The sequence below is a fragment of the Pristis pectinata genome, chromosome 6, assembly GCF_009764475.1.
Source record: "Pristis pectinata isolate sPriPec2 chromosome 6, sPriPec2.1.pri, whole genome shotgun sequence".
NCBI classification, from domain to species: domain Eukaryota; kingdom Metazoa; phylum Chordata; class Chondrichthyes; order Rhinopristiformes; family Pristidae; genus Pristis; species Pristis pectinata.
In genome coordinates this window covers 102,611,670-102,635,620 of record NC_067410.1, presented here as the reverse complement: position 1 = coordinate 102,635,620, position 23,951 = coordinate 102,611,670, and the positions used below count along the sequence as shown (strand labels likewise).

At 42.8% G+C, this 23,951-nt stretch overlaps 1 protein-coding gene across 1 annotated transcript in view; it reads right to left on the bottom strand.

Moving 5' to 3' along the window:
• LOC127571659 (carboxypeptidase B-like) overlaps positions 1-22,934 on the bottom strand; it is a 111,012-nt gene extending 88,078 nt beyond the window's left edge. The window contains exon 1 of the mRNA XM_052018241.1: positions 22,824-22,934. The gene's annotated coding sequence lies outside the window, so the exon portion shown is untranslated. The remainder of the gene's footprint in view (positions 1-22,823) is intronic.
• Positions 22,935-23,951: the final 1,017 nt, after the last annotated feature.

Sequence of the window (23,951 nt, the reverse complement as noted above, 5' to 3'; positions counted from 1 at the left end):
AGCTTGAGGAACACCACTTCATTTCCATCTGGGCACCTTGTAGCCCCTAGAAACTAAAATTGAACTTAACAGTTTCAGGTAACCACCCTTTTTTCTCTCTCAACAGATGTATGGGCAGGCATGGTAATGTAGCAGTTAGCGTAACGTTATTACAGTGCCAGAGACCGGGGTTCAATTCCGGCTGCTGTCTGTAAGGAGTTTGTACATTCTCCCCATGACTGCGTGGGTTTCCTCCGGGTGCTCCAGTTTCCTCCTGCATTCCAAAGACGTACGGATTAGGATGTTGTGGGCATGCTATGTTGGTGCCAGAAGTGTGGCGACACTTGCAGGCTGCCCCTAGAATACTCTATGCAAAAGATGCATTTCACAGTGTGTTTCGATGTACATGTGACTAATAAAGATATCTTATCTTATCTTACCTCTCAGTTTCAATCTCTTTCACTGTCGCCGATCCCCACCTGATCCACCTATTAACTGCCAGCTCTTGCTTCACCTCTTCACTTCTCCTTTTTATACTGGCTATCTCCCTTCTATCTTTCAGTTCAGATGGAGGGTTTTGGCCTGAAACGTCGACTGTCCATTTCCCTCCGCAGATGCTGCCTGATCCGTTGAGTTCCTCTGGCATCTCGTGCTTCTCCTGATTCCAGCATCTGCAGACTCTTGTGTCTCAATCTATTCCACTTTTCTTTTGTGTCTCTGACTGCCAGATTTTAAAGTAATTATTACCTTGACAGCTTTGTTCTGTACCCTATCATAGAAACTCTGTCCTCCTTTCTCCCTCTCTGCAATTTAGCACACTTGTTTTCTCATTTTAGCTGTTCTGATGACCTAAAACATCAGCTCTGTTTCTTTCTACATGGATTCTGCTTCACCTGCTGACTGACAACAGCAGTTAACGCTGCAAACGCACCGCTCCAGGTTTGATACTGATGTTCCGTGCTCTCTGTGTGGAACTTTCACCTTCTCTTTGTGATCACTTGGGTTCCCCTGGGTACCCTGGTTTCCTTCTACATCGCAAAGATGTGCTGGTAGTGTAGTTGGCCATGGTAAATTACCCTTCAGTGTAGGTAAATGGCAGCCGAATCAAAGGGGAATTTATGGGCATGTGAGAGAGTAAGTTTCAGGACTACAGGTAAATAAGGCAAGAAGGAATGGGACTGATGAGTTTGCTCTCTTAGGAGTCAGCATAGCTCTGAGGGGCTAGATGGCTTTCTTCTGTGTTGTACTAAGCGAGAGTGCTTCAGGCATTCTCCATTTTCATAACTTTTCAGATTGATGATCTTTGACCAGAACTCTCACTGGTCTGAGTTCAGGGAACATTAATGTGATCAAAATCTCTCTTGTTGTCCATTTTAAAGAGCCTGACCCAGCTTTGTTGCCATTCCTGATAAGAGTTAATGCACAACGCAGAGCTGTGAATAATTTTTCATCTCACTCAGAGTTGGGCTGTTATCGTTGGAAAACAGATTAAGCCATGTTGTTGGGAGCAGTAGGAAAGGTCATCAATCACAGTGGCGCAGCTAGCAGAATCTCTGCCTCGCAGTCAGTCTGGATCTTGGGTGATGCCGGTGCAGAGTTTGCACGATCCCCCCGTGTCTGTGTTGGATCCCTCCAGGTGCTCCAGTTTCCTCCCACATCTCAAAGATGAGCAGATTGTTAGGTTAGTTGACCGCTGTATATTGCCCCTAATTTGTAGGCAAGTAGCAGAATCTGGGGGTGGGGGGAAGCGGATGGGAATGTGTATTTGAATGCGCTTCCAGTGGTGGTAGTGGAGGCAAACACGATAGAGGCGTTTAAAAGGCTCACGTGAATGTGCAGAGAATGGAGGGATATGGACATTGTGTAGGCGGAAGGGATTAGTTTAGTTAGGCATTTAATTACTAGTTTAATTAGCTTAGCACAACATTGTGGGCTGAAGAGTCTGTTCCTGTGCTGTGCTGTTCTATGTTCTAAATGGGTGGTTGATAGCACTGATTCGGTGGGCCAAAAGGCCTGTTTCTGTGCTGTATTTCTCCATGGCTAATCTAAAATGTTAACTCTGTTTCCCTCTCCACTGATGCTGCCTGACCTGCTAAATATTTCCAGGTAATGATAACACAACTTCAACCAATGATTTGGAAGTTTGGTTCATAGCAAACAGAAAACAAAGTTTAAGTGGCAAAGGAAATGGAAACCTCAGCAACAGCTCCCAATGAAAGAAAAAATCAATGAGTGGAGGATATATATATATAATTTGTGAGTGTAAAATCATTCTCAGGCATTTACAGCAGTGTAGTCACCCAGTTATCTCCCTCTGACTGTTATAGCATTGTCACTAAATACATCCATTTTAAGAAGGATGGCAAAGTCTTGGCTGATGCAGTGGATTATGTTCTCCTATTATCTCGGGAGTTCAGACTATAATTTATCCTGAAATGATAGGATAGAATTTTCCTCCCCTTACTGTAAAACTGAAGGATTAAAGGGACAGAGATAGATAAAACAAAATCGGCTGAAAGTAGAGAGTATCAGTTCAATTAGTAGAAACTGAGGGGTTACACTGTGAAATCAACACTGGTGATCTAACTTAACATTACCATTTTCACACTGTTGGCTACAGAACTTGAGCAGAATACATAACTGAACCAACATTGCACATTCATTAGATTTTTTTCACTCAGCTTCCCACTGATTCTCCTTCCATCTACCCACATTAGGGATAATTAACAGTCAGAAGTTAACCTACCAGCACATATTTGGGATGGGAAAGGAAATTGAAGCATCCAGGAGAATCCCATGCAGTCATGGAGAGATGGTGGAAACTTCACACAGACAGCACCTGAGGCCAGGATTGAATCCCCATTACTGGAGCTGAGAGGCAGCAGCCCTAAGTGATCAAAATGGCCACCATGGAAATATTTTCTAATTCCCTGTGCTTGCACTGACTTCTCATAAAATGTTGTGGTGTGAAAACATTGAATAGAAATCACTTTAACCGGGATTTTTAAAAAGTGGTCCTTATTAAATTGGTAAATTATATTAGTAAATTGGTTTATTATTGTCACGTGTACTGAGGTACAGTGGAAAAACTTGACTTGCATACTGTCTATGCAGATCAATTCCTTACAATGGTGCATTGAGGTAGTACAGGGTGAAAACAATAACAGAGTGCAGAATAAAGTGTTACAGTACAGAAAAAGTGCAGTGCAGGTAGACAGTAAGGTGCTAGCTCACAATGAGGTAGATTGCAAGATCAAGAGTCCATCTTATCGTACTAAGGAACCATTCAATAGCCTTATAAAAGCAGGATAGAAGCTGTCCTTGTGCCTGATAGTACATGCTTTCAGGCTTTTGTATCTTCTGTCCGATGGGAGGAGGGAGAAGAGTGAATGTCCAGGGTGGGTGGGGTCTTTGATTATGCTGGCTGCTTTACCGAGGCAGCAAGAATCCATGGAAGGTAGGCTGGTTTCCGTGATGTGCTGAGATGTGTCCACAACTCTCTGCAGTTTCTTGCGGTCATGGAAGGATAAGTTGCATTACATATTGTATTCCTTGAAATGATTACCCTCTTGGAACAAACCTGTGAAAACATTCCAGCCATAACACTTAAAGCTTATCTATTTCCACAACACTCTGGGCAATCCCAGTACATAGCACAGCATCCCAGTTCCAATCCTTTGTTTCACATGAGACTTCCAACACCTACAGCAGTACCTTTGAGTGAACTAACTGAGTGTTTTTTAGCCAACCCTTTTGACAAGGTGTATTTATCAACAATGATGCCCAAACAACCAGAAGGGTACATTGAGGGTACGTTTTCTGAATTCAAAGAATGTTTTCCACCAACTAAAACTCTTGGGAAACTGAGGAGGAGGATGCTCATATTGTAGTTGTGTTACAGAAAGTAGTTAAACTTAGAAGATAGATTGTTCCCTGGAGCCTTACAGTAATATGATTAGTTTTCCATTGGTCAGTCGCTGAATATGTTCTGCCGACCACGCATTGGTTCCCATTTCCTGTGTTGATTTTAGGCCAGATGTCCCATTCAAATGCATTAGAAGCCTCCATGCCCTGGTAATTGTTAGTCTTGCGTTCCCCTGATACTCCTGTTCCATGATATTTACAATTACTCAGCAGATATGGGAAATGGTTATACCTCTTTGCTGCTAATTTGTAGTACTCCAGTTTAATAAACACTGCTATTAGCATCCGGGGTGGATCCGAGGGGAGATGATTTGGCATGGAACAGATGTGATTGAGGAAATGGTGCTGGTTGCCAAGATTTCAATCACTGAGTGACATCAAGAAGTGCGTTCTCAATAATGAACAGCGTGTGAACCTTTCCTGGAAGCTTGCTATGGATGAGGTTGGGATTCCATAATAAAAGATCCTGGAAAAATTCGACAGGTCAGGAAAAAGAGAAATGTTTTGGGTCCTCCTGACCTGCTGAGTTTTTCCAGCATTTTCTATTTTTATTTCAAAGTTCCAGCATCTGCAGTTTTTATTTTGATCTTAGAACTTGTGGTTCACTTATTTTAACCAAGGACCTGCCTTGCTGATCATGGATTCCACAATATCCCTTCACATTACCAGAGTACTTGTGCTATTTCTTTCACCATTAAACATGCAACTTTTCTGGACAAATACCTTCATTTGTGGGCATAGACTGGACTTGTAGCTGTGAGCAAACCTATCATTGGTACGAACCACACCTGCACAGTGCACTGTGATAGTAGTGTTCAATCTTAAGAGTCTTGCATCTTGCCTCTACCATCTGGCCTACTCTGGCCTTGCTTTTTGTATTGGAGACACAAGAGACTGCAGATGCTGGGATCTTAGCAAAAAAACAGGCTGCTGGTAGAACTCAGTGGGTCAAGAAGCATCTATGGAGGCAAAGGGAGGTCCTGATGCAGGGTCTTGACCCAAACTGTCAATTATCCCTTTGCCTTCACAGATACTACTTGGCCTGCTGAGTTCATCCAGCAGATTATTTTTTTTACTTTTTGTATTACTGAGTTTACAGGAAGCTAATATGACTTTTTAAATTAGATCAACTCTGTTACTTGCTATCATTGGACCTTCTCTTTAGCAGTCCTATGGAATGGGATATTACGCATGGAAGATGTGGATGATAATTTTTACCATGCTGATGGATATAATCTGTTGATTTGCATGGGATTCTGATGCTCTTCTATTTACGCTGCTTCTCGGTTATGTTTAGAGTGCTTTCAAAAAACAGGATGAACATAAAAAAATGTGGATCTTGATTTCTGTTTTAACAGTATGTCTGGTATCAGCATTCACTCTAATAAATGACTTGGATGAGGATGTGGAAGGTGGGTTAGTAAGTTTGCTGATGATACAAAGGTTGGTGGTGTTGTGGATAGTGTAGAAGGTTGCTGTAGATTACAACAGGATATTGATAGAATGCAGAGCTGGGCTGAGAAGCGGCAGATGGAGTTCATCCCAGATAAGTGTGAAGTGATACACTTCGGGAGATCAAATTTGAAGGCAGAATACAAGGTTAATGGCAGGACTCTTAGCAGTGTGGAGGAACAGAGGGATCTTGGTGTCCACGTCCATAGATCCCTCAAGGTTGCCATGCAGATTGATAGGGTTGTTAAGTAGGCATACGGAGTGTTGGCCTTCATTAGTCGTGGTACTGACTTCAAGAGCCGCGAGGTGATGTTGCAGCTCTATAGAACTCTGGTCAGACCACACTTGGAGTATTGTGTTCAGTTCTGGTCACCTCATTATAGGAAGGATGTGGAAGTTTTAGAGATGGTACAGAGGAGATTTACCAGGATGTTGCTTGGATTGGAGAGCATGTCTTATGAGGATAGGTTGAGTGAGCTAGTGCTTTTCACTTTGGAGAGAAGGAGGATGAGAGGTGACTTGATAGAGGTGTACAAGATGATAAGAGGCATAGATCGAGTGGATAGTCAGAGACTTTTTCCCAGGGCAACAATGCCTAACACAAGGGGACATAATTTTAAGGTGATTGGAGGAAGGTATAATGGAGATGTCAGGGGTAAATTATTTACGCAGAGAGTGGTGGGTGCATGGAACGCACTGCCGGCAGAGGTTGTGGGGGAAGATACATTAGGGACATTTAAGAGACTCTTAGAGAGCTCCCTATGTTTCTATCATTCAGGTGTCTATGTGGGAGGGAAGGGTTAGACGGCAGGATAAAATGTTGGCACAACATTGTGGGCCGAAGGGCCTGTACTGTGCTGTAGTGTTCTATATGTTCTATAGTTACATTATGAGGGTACGGTTTGGTGGTAAAGCATTGGTTAAATACCATTCTAGTAATTTAGAAACCTGGATGAATAATGCAGAGATCTGAGTTCAAATCCCATCATGAAATTTAAATTCAGTTCATACTCTAGAAAATAAAACACCAACTTTTCACAGTAATGATGATCACAAAAACTGGTGGGTTGTCATATAAATGGTTCACAAACATCCTTCAGGGAAAGAAATCTGTTTTCCTTACCTGGTCTGGCTTTTATGTGGCTCCAGACCGACCAATGTGGTTGACTCTTAATTAAACTCTAAATTGGCCCACCTATCCACTCACATGTTGGTGGCTCAATGTTGCTTCCAAAAAGCGATTAGAATATCTATCCTTGCCACCAATGCTCAGATGCTGACAAATTAATAAATACAAAATAAATTAACATCTTTATTTTAAATGGCTACGCTTTCTGATCAACCATTGAAGTTATTTCATCAAACATCTTTGCAAATTAATGCCTTGCTACTGATCCAACTTAGCTTACTCCCCTGTGTGGTACGCAGGACACATGATTACAATGTCAAACCAAGACTGAGATGTCTGCCCTCTCAGCTGGATCTAAAAGATACAATTTGAAGAAGTTTGGATAGTTATCTGTCAACAAATGTTACTGAAACAAGTACTCTAATGCTATAGGTGGATCTTGCTGTGCAGAAACTAAAATTTTCTTACATTGCAATATTAAACACATCTCATCGATGTCCTGGAATTATGGAAGGCACAGTTTAAGTACAGACTTTTATTTATTGGAGAAAGTGTTTGAACTGAAGCATATATACCAGAGTAGTTTAAAACTGTTAGTTCTTTTCCACAAGTTCCAAAAGTACAGTTTCCGCATGGAAGGTGGTCAATTTTGTTGTTTGAAAGATGGAAAGACTTCTAACGTTGATTTCATTAGTTGTTAAATTGGGTTTAAATAATCTGAAACCATACATCTTGGCACGCTATTGTAATTTCTACATTTCTGTTATAAACCACACCCCCCCCCCCAAAAAAAAGACATAAAAAGTGCTTTCTCACATTTTACGCTGTCCTCTTAAAACAAAACATGTTGCCTTCCAGGCTTGGTTTGATTGGCAGTTTATGGTTGGCTCAGTCTTTGTGGAGCATAGGACCTGTATCTGTGCTGTGTGGCTCCATGACCAGGTGAATTTCTTTGTATATTCTCCAGAGAAGGGTTTACTGACTGATAAAGATTCACGTCAACATAAGGATCATGTTCCTAACTCCTCAGAGTTAAAGATCTATTTTACTACATTTCAACAGTCACCATCGGCTACTCTATAGCCTTCTCAGTTTTATCCTGTGAGTCAATCCTCTCAAAAGTCTGGTGTGTTTTCTCATAGCCCTCCTCTCTTGCTGAGCTCACTGCCCCTTGCATAATATGTTCTTGGTTGGACTCAAGCCTGTTGATGATGGGTGAGTAATTTATATATCAGATACACATGCCAATTTTCACCCTGCTTAATGTCTCAGTGTTGGATAAATAATAGAGAAAAAGTCTGGGAAAGAAATCACTGTGCCATTGATCAAGTTCATGTTTATTGTCTATTGTCAAGTTTATTGTCATAGGCACACATACACAGGGCATAAATGCCATGAAAATTTGATTTTTGCAGCAGCAGCACAGTCCATTACAAACATAAGTTAACATAAACTAACTTCACCTGAACCTCTGCTACATCCTGAAATATTCATTACACATTTGCCCCTGACCCAAACAGTGGTTTCTGATCCAGTGGTGCCTCACTTTAAAAAATTCTTGTTTCTAAATCTCCCCCACTCCCCATTTTTTCATCCCTTCTCTATCACCATAACTTCCTCTGAATGCGTAACCCTCTGGGATCTTGATATTCTTCCATGTCTGTTCTCTGTGCGTTCCCACTGCCTTTTGTTAACTATGTCCCAAGCTCTGGAATTCCTAAAACATCTCTGCCTTTCACTCCTCCTTTAAGATGAAACCCAATTCATTGGCCAAACTTTTGGTCATTTGTCCCAAAGCTATGTGGTATCCCATCCCATGTGAGATGTAAGTTGTGATATTTGAAGGTTTAGTTGAAAAAAACAACAAGATGCTGGAGGAACTCAGCAGGCCAGGCAGCATCTGTGGGGGAGAAACAGACAGTAAACGTTTCTGGTCAGGACCCTTCTTCAGGACTGAAGATAGGAAAAGGGGAAGCCCAATATATAGGGAGAAGCAGTGTTACGGACGAGGTGAATGTCCCTTTAAGATAGAGCTAGTAGTAGTAGTAGTAGTAGTAGTAGTAGTAGTAGTAGTAGTAGTAGTAGTAGTAGTAGTAGTGTGTGTGTGTGTGGCATGCTTACGTCAACAGAAGATAAAGGACGTAATGATGTTGTTGAAGAGGTCAGTCGAAGTCAGTCAGAGAGAGAGAAGGGAGAGAGACACCAGCCTGCTAGTTTTCTCTATCGATGGATGAGAAACAATAACTGTGTCTGTTACTACAATCCACGTATGAAAATTGGGAGTAATCTGGTGGAGTTCATTTTGTTGTTGACCAGTAGTGGGAAACAGGTATTTGTGTGGATGACCACGATTCGGATGCTTTTCGGGGTGAGGAAATCACTACCGAGTAAGCACTGAGGTGTCGTTTGGGTTCCATCGTGGAACATTTGGATTTTGTAATTACTCTCCCTATGTTCTCTACATCTATGTCTTATCTTCAGACAATGGTGGTTGTTGAAGAAGCCTTTGCTCATGCTTCACCTTATGGCTTGCTGAACGGAACTTTAAGATTCCTGGACTTGGAGTTTGGGACTTTGCCACACACACACGATGAGTTTAGTTTTTGGGGTAATGTTCAAGGTTTAACATTTTTACTTCTAACATTCTAACATTTTTACTTTTATTTTCCTTATTATCATAAGTAGTTATTAATAAAGTAGTTTTTAACACTGAATCATGACTCAGTGAGTTTCTTTTGTTGCTGGTTCGTAACAGCAGTGATAGGTGGACAAAAGAGGGGAGGCAGGGTGGACACATGGTGGCAATAGGTAGATGCAGGTAAGAGATAGTGATGGGCAAATGCGGGGGAGGAGGGGAGAGCAGATCCACCAGGGGATGGGTCAAAGGTATGGAAGCGGGAACCCCGAGGGGAGAGGGGAGAAGAGGAAAAAAAGAAATAGGTGAGAAGAAAAAAGACTGAGATGCTGGGAAAGAGAAGAGAAGAGGCATGATGGGGGGGGGGGGAGAGGGGGGGTAGGTTGGTTCACTTAAAGTAGGCTGTATGGTCCCAAGATGGAAAATGAGATACTGTTCCTCCAGTTTGCATTAGGACTTCTCCTGGCAATGGAGGAGGCCGGGGACTGACATATCAGTGATAGTGTGGGAGGGGGAGTTGAAGTGACTGGCAACGGGGAGATGCAGATCGCGGTTATGGACGGAACGCGGGTGCTCTACGAAACCGTCACCTAGTCTGTGTTTGGTCTCGCCAATGTAGAGGAAGCCATACTTGGAGCACCAAATGCAGTAGATGATATTAAGGGAGGTGCAGGTGAATCTCCGTCTCACTTGAAAGGACTGTTTGGGTCCCTGGGTGGAGGTGATGGAGGAGGTGTAGGGGCAGGTGTTGCACCTATGGCGGGGTAGTGGAAAGTCTCTGGGGTGGGAGTGGGATGGGTGGGGAGGGAGGAGTGAACTAGGGAGTCACAGAAATAGCGTTCCCTGTGAAAGGCAGAAAGGGGTAGGGAGGGGAAGATATGCTTGGTGGTTGGGTCCCATTGGAGGTGGCGGAAGTGGCGAAGAATGATATGTTGGATACGTAGGCTGGTGGGATGAAATGTGAGGACAAGGGACACCCTGTCCCTTTTGAGTCTGGGAGGGGTGGGGGTGAGAGGAGAGGTGCGGGAAATGGCAGAGATGTGGGTGCGAACTCTCTTGACCGCAGTAGGAGGAGGCCACAGTTATTAAAGAGGTTGGACATCTCAGATGTTTCAGAGTGGAAAGCCTCATCATGGGAGCAGATACGGCAGAGGAATTGAGGGAAAGGAGTAGCGTACTTGCAAGAGACGGGGTGAAGGGAGCCGTAATCGAGGTAGGTGTGGGCATTAGTAGGATTGTAGAAAATGTCAGTGGATAAAGAATCTCCTGAGATGGAGAGGTTGAGAAAGGAGAGAGAGGTATCAGAGACAGACAAAGTGAATTGGAGAGCCGAGCGAAAATAGTGGCGAAATTTATGAAACTGTCGAGTTCCACAAGGGTGCAAGAGGTGGCACAAATGCAGTCGTCGATATAGCGGAGAAAGAGTTGAGAAATGGGGCCAGAGTAGGCTTGGAACAGAGACTTTTCAACGTAGCCAATGAAAAGGCAGGCCCCTCCAAAATCTAAAAAAGTGTTGATTTTCCTCTCTCCTAATATGAATCTCCTGCACAAAAATAATCTGAGCATTCAGTCTATGAAAAACTTTAAAGACCTTGTTGCGCTTAATTGGATTATTTAAACCGTTCGTATTCCAGGAAACAAAATTAATCATCTTATCCATTTTAATAGACTAAAAACGTATGGTATGTAAAGGGTTAACCTTACTGTACAGGAGGCTCATTAACAGGAAGAGGAAAAAGAGTTCAAAGAGGACCCGAATATGATGAGAATTCAGACATGTTTGTGGTTCATCAGTCCAGAGGAAAAAAACTAACCTAAAAACAGCCCCAACCCCCCACCCACAAAAGCTCAAAAACTGGCCGATAGACAGCCAGAAAGCTATCTACTAGTTTGAATACCCCCAACTATATTGGTGGCAAGTCTCCAAAATTGCAAAGAATGTAAACAACCATTTATTGTCAAAACAAGCTATTCAAAAACCCAAAGCAAATCTAGTGAACTATGAGCAAACTTGTTAAAAAATTTAAACAAAAGCAAAGGATAATAACAGTCAACATTCAAAAAAAATACAGTTTTATAATTATTTCAAAAAGAAAAAAACGATCAATCACTTTGTCAAGTTCTTGATTATTATTAAAACAGAGCACTAAAAATATTAAAATAAAAGAGATAATAGAAAAAGGATAAAAAGAATCATTATGATAGGTGTCCATGTTCCAGAAGCGAGCAGGAGAATGTTAACAAAAGAGAAAAATGTATCTCCAGAATTAGAAAGAGTCAAATCTGAAAGTTAATTATTACTTAATAAACCAAATAAGTATTAAATCAAGGAAGAATGCATTTCTTAACCCTCTAAAATTGAAGACTAGTCCATGAGAAAATCTTCGGCATCCTTGATGGAGTTAAACCATTTACGAGATTTATCGGGTAATGTAATTCTCAGCCATGCTGGAAGTAATAATGCAGGATGGTAATTGCTTTGATAAAGATGTGACATAACTGGTTTGTAACTCAGTCTCTCTTTCATAACTTCTGGGGTATAATCTTCAACCAAACGAAACTTCCACTGTTTATATTGAATCATTCCACGACGACGAACAATTCGAATCAAATGTTCTTTCATACTCACGTAATGAAGTCTCAATATTACTGGCTGTGGTTTTTGCTCTGGTGGAGGATTTGGTCATGTTGGTCGATGAGCACTATCAAGAATAGGCTGAGCAGAAAACACTTCAGAGCTAAATACATCGACCAGAAGTTTAGAAAAGAATTCAATGGGGTTGAATTCCTTCTCCAACTGCGACTCTCTAAGTCAATAATCCTCTGTTTTTGCTGTTCCAGCTTCTGTTTGGTGTAATTAAATCTTTTTCAAGTGAGTTCAGTCTGGAATCTCTCTTTTTACCAGCTTGATCCAGCTCAGCAATGAAATGCTGCTGTTTAGCCTTTTCCTGAATGAGTGTATTTTGTCTGTCTTCAATGTCCTTTAAGAGTGTTTCCAAATTGGTAAATCTTCGATCAAGCTTTTTATCCAGTTTAGAAATAGCTTCCAAAGTAGGTTGAAGGTCTCCATTATTCTTACCACTAACTCCAGCTGTGGATCTGGTATTCATTTCGACAGTTAAAAATCAAAATTAATCTTGTAACAGTATTATAAAAGTCTTATTAAAGGGTGGTACATGACAGTTGGATGGAGCAGAGCCAAGGTATGTCTTACTCCATGAAGTGCCACCAATAGACTCATGGTGAACTGGCAATAGCCCATGGCTACACCCTTGGTCTGTAGAAAGAAAGAGAAATCGAAAGAGAAGTTGTTTAGGGTGAGGACAAGTTCAGCCAGGCGGAGGAGAGTGTCAGTGGAAAGGGACTGGTTCGCTCTCTGGTCGAGAAAGAAGCAGACGGCAGTGAGGCCATCATGATGGGGAATGGAGATATATAGGGACTGGATGTCCATGGTGAAGATGAGGTTGTGCGTGCCAGAGAACTTAAAGTTATGGAAGAGCTGGAGTGTGTGTGATGTATCACAGACGTAGGTGGGAAGGGATTGGGTTGGGGGACAATATAGTGTCCAGGTACGAGGATACGAGCTCCATGGGGTAAGAGCATGCGGAGACAATAGGTCTGCCGGGACAGTCCTTCTTGTGGATTTTGGGGAGGAGATGAAGCAGGCAGTTCTAGGTTGCGGGACTATCATGTTGGTAGCTGTGTCTGTAGAAAGTGAAGGTTTAGTATTGCTTCCTTGCCTTTGAACTCACCCCTGATCCCATCTGCTCTGTTGCCAGGCTTATTAAACCTGTCCTGTCACCTTCATAGATTTGTGTAATTGCACCACCCCACCCCACAGTGTGTGCACTCTGCTGAAATTTGCACCAGTTAGAGGAGAGAAGGAAGAAAATGACAAGAAAAAGTAACATTTCTTTCCACATTAGTCCTGGTGAAATCCTTCACCAGATTTATCACATTACATGGGAGCAGACCTGCTATCAGTAACAAGTCATGAGGGTAAACAGCTGCTGCATAAGGCACTTAAACCACATGACAGGGAAAAGTGCATTGAATTAAGAGCATCACAATCACATTGTTAGAACATTGAGAAACATCACTTCAGTAAGCTATCTTTACTATTCACATGTACATCGAAACACAGTGAAATGTATCTTTTTGCACAGAATGTTCTGGGGGCCAGCCCGCAAGTATCGCCACGCTTCCGGCACCAACATAGCACGTCCACAATTTCCTAACCCGTATGTCTTTGGAATGTGGGAGGAAACCGGAGCACCCGGAGGAAACCCACGCAGACGCAGGGGAGAACGTCCAAACTCTTTACAGACAGTGGCCAGAATTGAAGCCGGGTCGCTGGCGCTGTAATAGCGTTACACTAACTGCTACACTACCGTGCCTGCCTGTACCAAATACGATCAACTTTTTAAGTGCAACTCAATACTGACGGCACCTGGCCTTCCATTGTTTACTTAAGCACTAATTCCCTATCAACCCCATAAGGTTGCTTCCCTAAGAAATTCCACTCCTGCCACTCGCTGAATTTAGAATCCTTTCCATCTTCTTAGTTAAGATATCATCCTCTGTTATAATGTAGAATTGCCTCTCTTGTCTGATCCTTGTGTTCAGATCCCTCCATGACTCTGCTCTGTTTCTCTGCCACCTCCTCTGGATCTGTAAGCCCCTGCATTCTCCGACCTGATTTCTTGTACATTCGACACTCCCTTCATTCAGGATTGGTAGCCATCCCTCCAGTCCTTTAGGGTAGGCTGTCGGATTCCTTTCCTAAACCCCTTGATATCCTCCCTCAGAACCTTTTTCTCTGACCAGTCCTGCCCAAATCTCTACTTGTCACCACACTGATTAAGAGTCATTGACCTGAAATATTAACTCTGTTTCTCTTCCCACAGATTCTGCCTGACCTGCTGAGCGTTTCTAAATTTTCTATGTTACTTTTTGACTTATCTCTGTGTTATGAGCAAGTTCAGCAACAATAAATTCAAACGGTCCAACTTAATCCCCTGTGTTATCGTAATTATACTTCCGTGACAATATTTCTTGTTCAGCATGGTTTTATGGAGCAGCCTCTGTGCCATCTACAAGCAAGTCTTTATTGTTCTTTCTGCTGTATGACTATAATCTTATTGTTTGAACATATGGACCATTAGCTGATGTGTGACTCTTGAGGAAGATTGCACTAAGATGAAGCAGAGGTTTCCGTAGAGTTTTCCCATTGCTGATTTGCCGCAATATATGGCTGCCTTGATGCTTATTACAGACAGTCTCCTGGTTATGACAGGGTTCTCTTCCTGAGAAATGTTCATAATCCAAACAGTTTATAACTTAGAAATGAACAAAAACAGTGTGTGGGGGAGGGTCACAGAAACAGCTGTGATGGTAGAGCAAGCAACCACGGGAAGAGGTTGCCAGCCAGCCTCACTGACTCAGCGAGTGAGGCTGCTCAGTGCCCCAGCTCTGCTCGGCTCAACACAGCCCCCGATTATTGTGGTTCAGCGAAGGGGGGTGGTGAGAAGAGAGAGAGAGAGAACGGAAATGCCCCATTGCCACTCTGCAGCCTCGCAGTAGTAAACAAATCCGTCCCTCTGGTCTCCCAAATGCTTGTCCGTATGCATGGTTGTCTACAAGTTGGGTGCTCGTAACCTTGGGAGGACCTGTATTCCAAGTTTCCAAAAGGTGAATCTCTCGATTTTTAATACACTCAGTTCACCTTTACTAGTCCTTCTTCTTATTCTTGAGCAGTTCTCTGGGATTGAGGATGGCTTGCTTCCTTTCCAGTAAATGAAAGTCATAAAAATTACTGAAGCTGGAAATCTAAAATAAAAACAGCAAATGCTGGAAACACTCAGCTGGGTGAGTAAAGAAAAACAGAATGAATGCTTCAGGTCAAAGACTCTTCTCAAAACTGAGAAAGAGATAAAAACAGTAGTGAGTCCAGATCTATGTTTCTCCTCTAGACTGCAGAGAAGCCAAAGGCAGATTGGGCGATTGCTTTGCAGAGCACCTACGTTCAGTCTGCACGAGTGACCCTGTCCGACCTGTTTGTCCCTCTCCATCCCACTTCCACCCTGACCTTTCTGTCTGTGGCAGCCTCCACTCTTATAACGAGGCCCAGTGCTAGTTTGAAGAACAACAACATCTCATCTTCTGCCTGCGCAAGTTGATGAGATGAGATGAGATATCTTTACTAGTCACATGTACATCGAAACACACAGTGAAATACATCTTTTTGCGTAGAGTGTTCTGCAGGCAGCCCGTAAGTGTGGCCACGCTTCCGGCGCCAACATAGCATGCCCACAGCTTCCTAACCCATATGTCATTGGAATGTGGGAGGAAACTGGAGCACCCGGAGGAAACCCATGCAGACACGGGGAGAACGTACAAATTCCTTACAGACAGCAGCCGGAATTGAACCCAGGTTGCTGGCGCTGTAAAGCGTTACACTAACCACTACACTACTGTGCCTGCCCATGGGCTGAAAAATGGCAGATGGAATTTAATGCAGACAAGTGTGAGGTGATGCACTTTGGGAGGACAAACTAGGGTAAGACTTACACTGTGAATGGTAGGGCTTTGAAGCGTGCAGTAGAACAGAGGGACCTGGGAATACAGATCCATGGTTCCTTGAAAGTGGCGTCACAGGTAGATAGGTTCACAAAGAGAGCTTTTGGCACTTTGGCCTTCACAAATCAGGGCATTGAGTACAGGAGTTGGGATGTTATATTGAAATTGTACAAGACATTGGTGAGGCTGAATTTGGAGTATTGCGTGCAATTCTGGTCATCTATCTGCAGGAAAGATATCAATAAGCTTAAAAGAGTGCAGAGAAAATTTACAAGGATGTCGCCGGGACTTGAGGACCTGAGTTATAGGGAAAAGTTGAATAGGTTAGGACTTTATGCCCTGGAGTGCAGGAGAATGAGGCGAGATCTTATAGAGGGATAAATTATGAGGGATATAAATAGGGTGAATGCAATCAGGCTTTTCCCCCTCAGGTTGGGTGAGACTAGAACTAGAGGGTGAAAGGTGAAATATATAAGGGGAATCTGAGGGGGAACTTCTTCATTCTTTCTGAGGGTGGTTCCAGTGTGGAACGAGCTGCCAGCGGAAGTGGTAAATGAGGGTTCAATTGTAACACTTAAGAGAAGTTTGGATAGGTATATGGATGGGAGGGGTTTGGAAAGATATGGCCCGGGTGCAGGTCGATGGGACTAGGCAGAAGATCAGGTCAACATGGGCTAGGTGGGCCGAAGGGCCTGTTTCTGTGTTCTATTACCTGCTGAGTGTTTCAAGAGTTTTCCATTCTTATTTTTCTTCCACTCCAGTTTTGTGGGTTCTGAGGTGACCAATGAGGCCAATATGGAAACTGCAAACTCCTCCACAGATGGGGCAGGAGGGATGGGTAGTTTGTGAGGTGGTGTGTGCTCCTTCCATCACTTACACAGGGATTCCCAAATTCTCCTTCTCCTCTTTGAGCAGTCGAGGGTCAGAGACCCCCAGGAGTCAGTGAGGATGTTGCACTGAAGTTTTGAGTACATGAAGTCATAGGGTTTTAGAGTCATACAGCACAGAAACAGGCTCTTCATCCCACCATGTTCATGCAGGCCTTTGATTACCATCCACACTAATCTCCCTTACCGGCACTTGGTCCTTAACCTTCTGTGCCTTTGCGATTTAAATGATCATCTAGATATTTCTTAAGATTGTGAGTGTACTCACTTCCAACACCCATGCAGAGCATTCCAGATTCCAACCATCCTCTGGATGAAAAAGTTCTGCCTCATATCTGCTCTAAACCTCTTCTGCCTTACCATAAACCTATATCCTCTAGTTTTTGGCACCTCTGTTGCTTAAATCTTTGCCGCTGTCTACCTGGTAACCTCCCCCTATGACAGATCTTGGCAAAGAGTGGCTGTTTTGGCAGTCAGTGGCCAGGCATGCAAACGACAGGGCCAGCTCATTGTGGCCGATTGAGAGTAATGAGGGCCTCAATGCTGGGGAATACTTCACCCTTTAACTGCCAGGAAACGGCAGAGCAAAGTAGCAAGGCTCTACACACAATCTGGTGAGGCAGATGTTTAGCCGAAGCAGATGTGAATAGTTCTGGAATATAATGAGATTGAGTGCTGATGTGACTTGGTCCAGATGTTTTGGTTTTAAAAGAATTCAGAGTATAACTTGGTCTCCTGTGTTCTTGTAGCAATGACTTAATGTGTTATTAAAGCAAATATATTTTCTTTCTCCTTATATTCCATGTATTTAACATTTGAGATTGAAGGAGGTATTGGTCCTGTTTTTTCCCTCTATTTGTTCAAGAGGTTATGGCGAATTAAGTAGGTAATGAGTTCAAAACAATTTGAGAATAAGAGAGCATTTTATTGTGCAGGAGCACATTGACAAGTTGGGCTGAAGGTCCTTTTTGTGTGCTGTGTGACTCTGACCCTTTGACTCTATCTATAGCTGAGGTGTCACTGACATCAATTGTTAAGTCAGTGTGAACTTCCAGACAGCGTAGAACCAGCTAACAACAACGTTATGATGCAGGAAGGCAGAAACTCTTTGAATTTAAAGAAAAGTTGGACAACAAATTTTTAGCTGCATTTCTGCCTTGTTGATTCTTAGCACATGATTGTCATTAGCAAGGCCAATATTTATTGTCCCTCATTAATTGCTCTTGAGATGGTGGTGGTAAACTGGAAGTTGAGCAGTGAAAGTGTTCCTACCCAATGACATTAGGTGAGGAGTTCTAGGATTTTGACCCTGTGCAGATGAGTTAGAGGGACTTGTGAGTTAGAGGGACTCCTTCATGCTGATAATCCTACTTGTCTTTCCAGATGGTGGAAACGATGGGTTTTCAAAATGCTGTCCAACAAGCTTTGCCATTGAGTGAAAGTAATAAAAAGCTACAGATGCTGGAAATCTGAAATAAAAACAGAAAATGCTTAAACCACTCAGCAGCTCAGGCAACTTCTGTGGAAAGAGGAAGAGATAACACTTCAGGTCCAGGATCAGAACTGGGAAAGTGAGAAAACAAGTTAGTTTTAAGTAGCAGGGGAAATACAGGAGCTGGGGGTAGGGGCAGGGTGATTGGGGACAGATGGGCCAAAAGGCCTAATTCTGCTCCTTTCACTTACAGTCTTATCTTTTGGATGGGTGGCAGAACAAAAGGAATTTCTACGATAGGGTGAGACCAGGTAACCTTGTGTAGTAGTTAAGCTTCTCTTTGTTTCGCCAATCTCCCTCCCCCTTTCCCTACCTTCTCTGCAAGGGTCCTGGTTTTGCTGCCTGGACACTATTGAGGGGAACACATGCTTAACTCTGTACTGTGGCCAGATGAAGGAGGATACCAGTCTGGTTCATCAGACCCGGCAGACTTACAATGAACTCGGAACAACTGGAGTGACTGTATGTCTAGCTAACCATGAGTGAATGGGACTTGGTTATTGCTATTTATTGAACATTAGCCTATCCATTGTTGGGCATGTGTCTGCTATTATTATTGATCTAACTAGCAAAGTTGTTAAAATCTATTTGAAATCTGTGTTACCTGAATAAGTTTTGGAATAGTACAGGTGAGACAGAGAGTAAGGTCTTTATTCCTCATATTTTCTTGCAACAGAGAGAAGGGATTTGGGTTGTCAAGTTGCTGCACACTCAGAGCAATCCCATTCCCTCACTTATAACCTATTCTCTCATACACAGCCATCCATTCCCCTGGATTTCTCCTAACCTTACAGTGGCCGATTGGCCTTCCTACCAGTCTGTCTTTGGGATGTGGGAGGAAACTGAAGCAATCAGAGGAAACTCAAACAGTCACAGGGAGAAAGTACAAACCACACTGACTGCACCAGAGATCAGGATTGAACCCTGGAGCTGTGTGAGGAAGCAGCTCTATCTGCTGTGCCACTGCAATGTCCTGACGTTGTTTAGTTTTGAAAGATGTCAGTATATTTCCCACAATTAGATTACAGGCACATTTAGCAAGTAGCATGTAGCCTTTGACTGCAGTTAGATATTCCTGATAACATTTATGTCATGTGTATGACACAAAATGTCACTAATTCTGATGCTGCATCAATGTACCATTATACTGTACTGCTATTGTGTCAGACCAAATAAGCCAGTGTCTCTGTTTTAAATTCAAACCTTTCATTAAATCTACTTTTGGTGGCTGCTTCCCAGTGCCAACAAATGAAGAAACAGACAAACAACCAGAGCTTTAAAACATCTGGTCTGGTTCCTGTCTGACTCCCTGTGACAAACGTGATTCGCAAAAAACATAGTTGTCTGTGAGTCAACCCAGCCACTGCTGGGTAATTTACCCAGTACAGGCTATCTCTGGGTTAAGAACACCCAACTTATGGACACCCCTGTGTATGAACAAGCTCACATAAGATTATTACATTCAAAAATACATACATTTGTTCCTACAAATGGCAGAACTCATTTCCTCTCTCTCTCCAGTTTTAGACATTGTCCTTTCTTAATGGTCTTATGTATTTTTGATGCCATTCATTACAATACTGTGGAGGTTTGGTTACCATATTGATGTTGTGCATATGTGTATTTTCCGATTTATGGACAAAATTGACTTATGGACGTCTGTAAAAACAGAACCCATTCATTACCCGGATGGGCCTGCAACTGTAAATAAACTCCTTTCAGAAACTTGCCATACACCCCTTTTGAAAGAGCCCAATTGTTCTCTGGGCCATTTCTGGCTGCAAGTGAGACACAAAAGAGACTGCAGATGCTGGAAATCCAGAGCAACACACGCAAAATGCTGGAGGAACTCAGCAGGTCAGGCAGCATCTATGGAAGGAAATGAGCAGTCGATGTTTCGGGTCGGGACCCATCATCAGGATTAGAAAGAAAGAGGGCAGAAGCCAGAATAAAAGGGTTTTGCGGTGCTTATGCTCCTCGCCCTCCCCCCCCCCCCCCCAACCATTTATTTCTGGTTTCTGCCCTCTTTCTTTCTAATCCTGATGACGGTCTTGACTCGAAACATTGACTGTTCATTTCCTTCCATAGATGCTGCCTGACCTGCTGAGTTCCTCCAGCATTTTGTGTGTGTTGCTGGCTGCAAGTGAAACAATCGCTGGAAGGGTAGCCGAAACAGGTCTACAACGGACGCCATCTCCCTGGCCGTACACTCAGCTCTGAAGCATCTGGACAGTAAAGACACCTACGTTAGACTATTGTTTATTGACTACAGCTCTGCCTTCAATACTATAATTCCAAGCAAACTCGTCACCAAACTCTGAGACCTGGGACTCAACACCTCCCTCTGCAACTGGATCCTTGACTTTCTGACCAACAGACCACAATCAGTGAGGATAGGCAGCTATACCTCAAGCACAATTATTCTCAACACTGGTGCCCCACAAGGCTGCATCCTCAATCTTCTACTCTACTCCCTATATACTCATGATTGTGTGGCTAGATTCTGCTCTAACTCCATCTACAAGTTTGCAGATAATATCACCGTAGTAGGCCGTATCTCAAACAATGATGAGTCAGAGTACAAGAAGGAGATAGAAAGCTTAGTGACATGGTGTCATGACAAGAACTTTTCCCTCAATGTCAACAAAACAAAAGAGCTGGTCATTGTCTTCAGGAAAGGGGGCGGTGTACATGCACCTATCTACATCAATGGTGCTGAGGTCGAAAGGGTTGAGAGCTTCTTCCTGGGAGTGAAGATCACTAATAGCCTGTCCTGGTCAAATCACATAGATGCCACAGCCAAGAAAGCTCACCAGCACCTCTACTTCTTCAGGAGGCTAAAGAAATTCGGTATGTCCCCTTTGACACTCACCAACTTTTATCGATGCACCACAGAAAGCATCCTATCTGGATGCATCATGGCTTGGTACAGCAACTGCTCTGTCCAGGACCGCAAGAAACTGCAGACATTTGTGGACACAGCCCAACGCATCACGGAAACCAGCCTCCCCTCCTTGGACTCTGCCATTACCTCTCGTTGCCTTGGCAAAGCAGCCGGCATAATCAAAGACCCCACCCACCCGGGTCATTCTCTTTTCCCTCCTCTCCCATCAGGCAGAAGATACAGGAACCTGAGGGCACGTACCACCAGGCTCAAGGACAGCTTCTACCCCACTGTGATAAGACTATTGAAAGGTTCCCTTATACGATGAAATGGACTCTTGACTTCACAATCTACCTTGTTGTGACCTTTCACCTTATTGTCTACCTGCACTGCACTTCCTCTAGCTGTGATCTTTACTCTGTGCTGTTATTGTTTTTACTCTGTACTACCTCAATGCACTCTGCACTAACTCAATGTAACTGCACTGTGTAATGAATTGACCTGTACAATCAGTATGCAAGACAAATTTTTCACTGTACCTCGGTACAAGTGACAATAATAAACCAATACCAATACCAACCTGTTTATGACACTAACTTTTAATATGTGTAAATTGACCAGCAAACTCAAGGGATTAAGAGACTTGCATGTCACCAGATGTTGCTGCCTGATTTACAGATCTCTGCTGATTGTTTTACACAAGTAGTATCCCACCTTTAGCCACCCCCACCCATTACTATTAAGAACATGTTTTGTTTGCAGTCATATTGTCCATTAACTTACTGCATAACAAGCAGAGCACCGGGATTCTTGAGTTAGCCAATGGCTTCCATAACCCACAATCCATAACACATTGTTAAGGCACAGTAAGTTAAAGAAAAGTGGGCTCTCCTTCTCTGACAGCTATTCCCTCGTGCCTAGATTGGAAAGGTTACACCTGGGAATTACAGCCAAATATCTGTGTGGGAAAGAAAAACATCTCACCATTCATCTTCTGCCAAATGGCTTCAATGAATTTATTTGGTTATCTACACCTAATCTCTAATGCCTAATGATTCTCGATTGATAAATCATACCACTACATAAAAGGTATGTGTCAAATCGGTTATGAGCAATAATTGTTGTTTTAAGGCTCTCACCTCTTTCAGGATTGTATCTGACTAACTGCTGGCTGGGTAGCTTGATGTAGAAAGTTGCAAAGGTAGTCTGTTTGGGAGAAAGAAACTGGGTAGCTGTTTCATAAGTGAACTATGCTTGTTAGTTACTATTTTTTTAATTACTATTTTCCAGTATCTTATAAAGTGGTTGAGAGAGATACTGAGAAAGATACTGACACTATTTTTTGATGCGTGGAGGACACCATTTGTCTACCAGACAACTCCCCATGTTCGAGACTCCATGGAGTGGAATGAGTAGTTGCACTCCTTCCATCCTCAATCTGAGCATTTATTCTGCACAGACACTTCACTTCACAGCTGGATGTTCTGCCTTTTGAGTGAGACTAAAATTGAGATCCCAATTATGTGTTAAGAGGTTTGTAAAAAATCTCAAGTCACAATTAAAGGCAATGATGTCTCTCAATGTTCAACTTGAATAAATAGCTTTTGTTTTCTTACATAACAACTGCAAAAATATTTATTGTCTAAAGCACTTTGAGTCATCCAGTTGGTTTAAAAAATTTGCTAAATACAAATTCTTTCTTGAGTCAATGAACCTATTAATGCTAAGTTGCAATTGCGCTAAAGTCTGTCCTGCACTTGCGTTACACAACACATTTTGGCTACAGTGATTGAACTGGTATGGGTCTACATTGGAACCAGTAAATAAAACTTGGATGATGAAGAATCAAAAACCTTTCTTACCATCAGAGTCACCACAAGGAATTGGAAATACTGGATTATGGACTATAAGCCATTCTTTGCTTCATCTCCATCTGTGATGAGCAGTTTGATGAGGAAGTGTTCGGTCCAGAGAACTACTCCATACTTTCTGATGCACAACCGACACTGCAGAGCTTCACTCAATGCTGCTGCACAGGCAGCTTGTTCCAGATGTATCTCATTACCTCACAAAACAACATTGTGCGGTTTGACTGATGGACACATTGGCCCAGAAATTGTTGGGAAGTCACGTGATTATAATGGTGCACAAACCGTACTTACCATTATTAGTTTGTTATGGGAGTTGAGCAATTTGTGGAATAGAGTAGAAATTTTACCTTGGTTGCTTCTGCTCAGTGTGAGATATAACACTTGCACTGTATTCCTCTTCTGAAGTTCAGTTCCAATGAAGTCAGTGGGAATTGTATACAGGATGTGGTGGGTAACGCCCATATGTCACCATGTAACGCGTTCAGGGAAAACTAACATGGATAAACATTTACCTCACTACAATCTAACTTAAAATTCTCTACAAATTATTGAGCAATTTGTGTCACCCTGCTGTTAGTCTTTCATGGGCAGCACAGTGACACAGCTTGTAAAACTGCTGCCTCGAAACAATCAGGGTTCAATCCTGACTTCTGGTGCTGTCTGTGTGGAGTTTGCACATTCCCCTATGAGTTCTGGGTGCTCCAGTTTCCTTTCACGTCCCAAAGGTGTACAGGTTTGTAGTCCAATTGGCCACAATAAATTCCCCCCAGCGCGTTGGTGAGTGATAGAACCTGGAGGGAGCTGATAGGAATGTGGAGAGAATAAAATAGGTTAGGGAAGGAATAGCGTATAAATGGTTACTTGATGGTTGGTGTGGGCTCAGTAGGCCAAAGGGTCTGCTTCTCTGTTGCATCTCCCTATAAAAGATGATACGGCCCACTCTTACAGTGCTCCCTGTTCAATCCTGAAATTCAAAGTCAAAGTCGAGTTTATTGTCAGATGCACATGTACATATATGCATACGTTCAGTGAAAAACTTAGTTGCAGCAGCATCACAGGCACATAGCATCAGAGACACAATATTCACAAGAAAAACGTAAATTATGTATAAGTTTTACA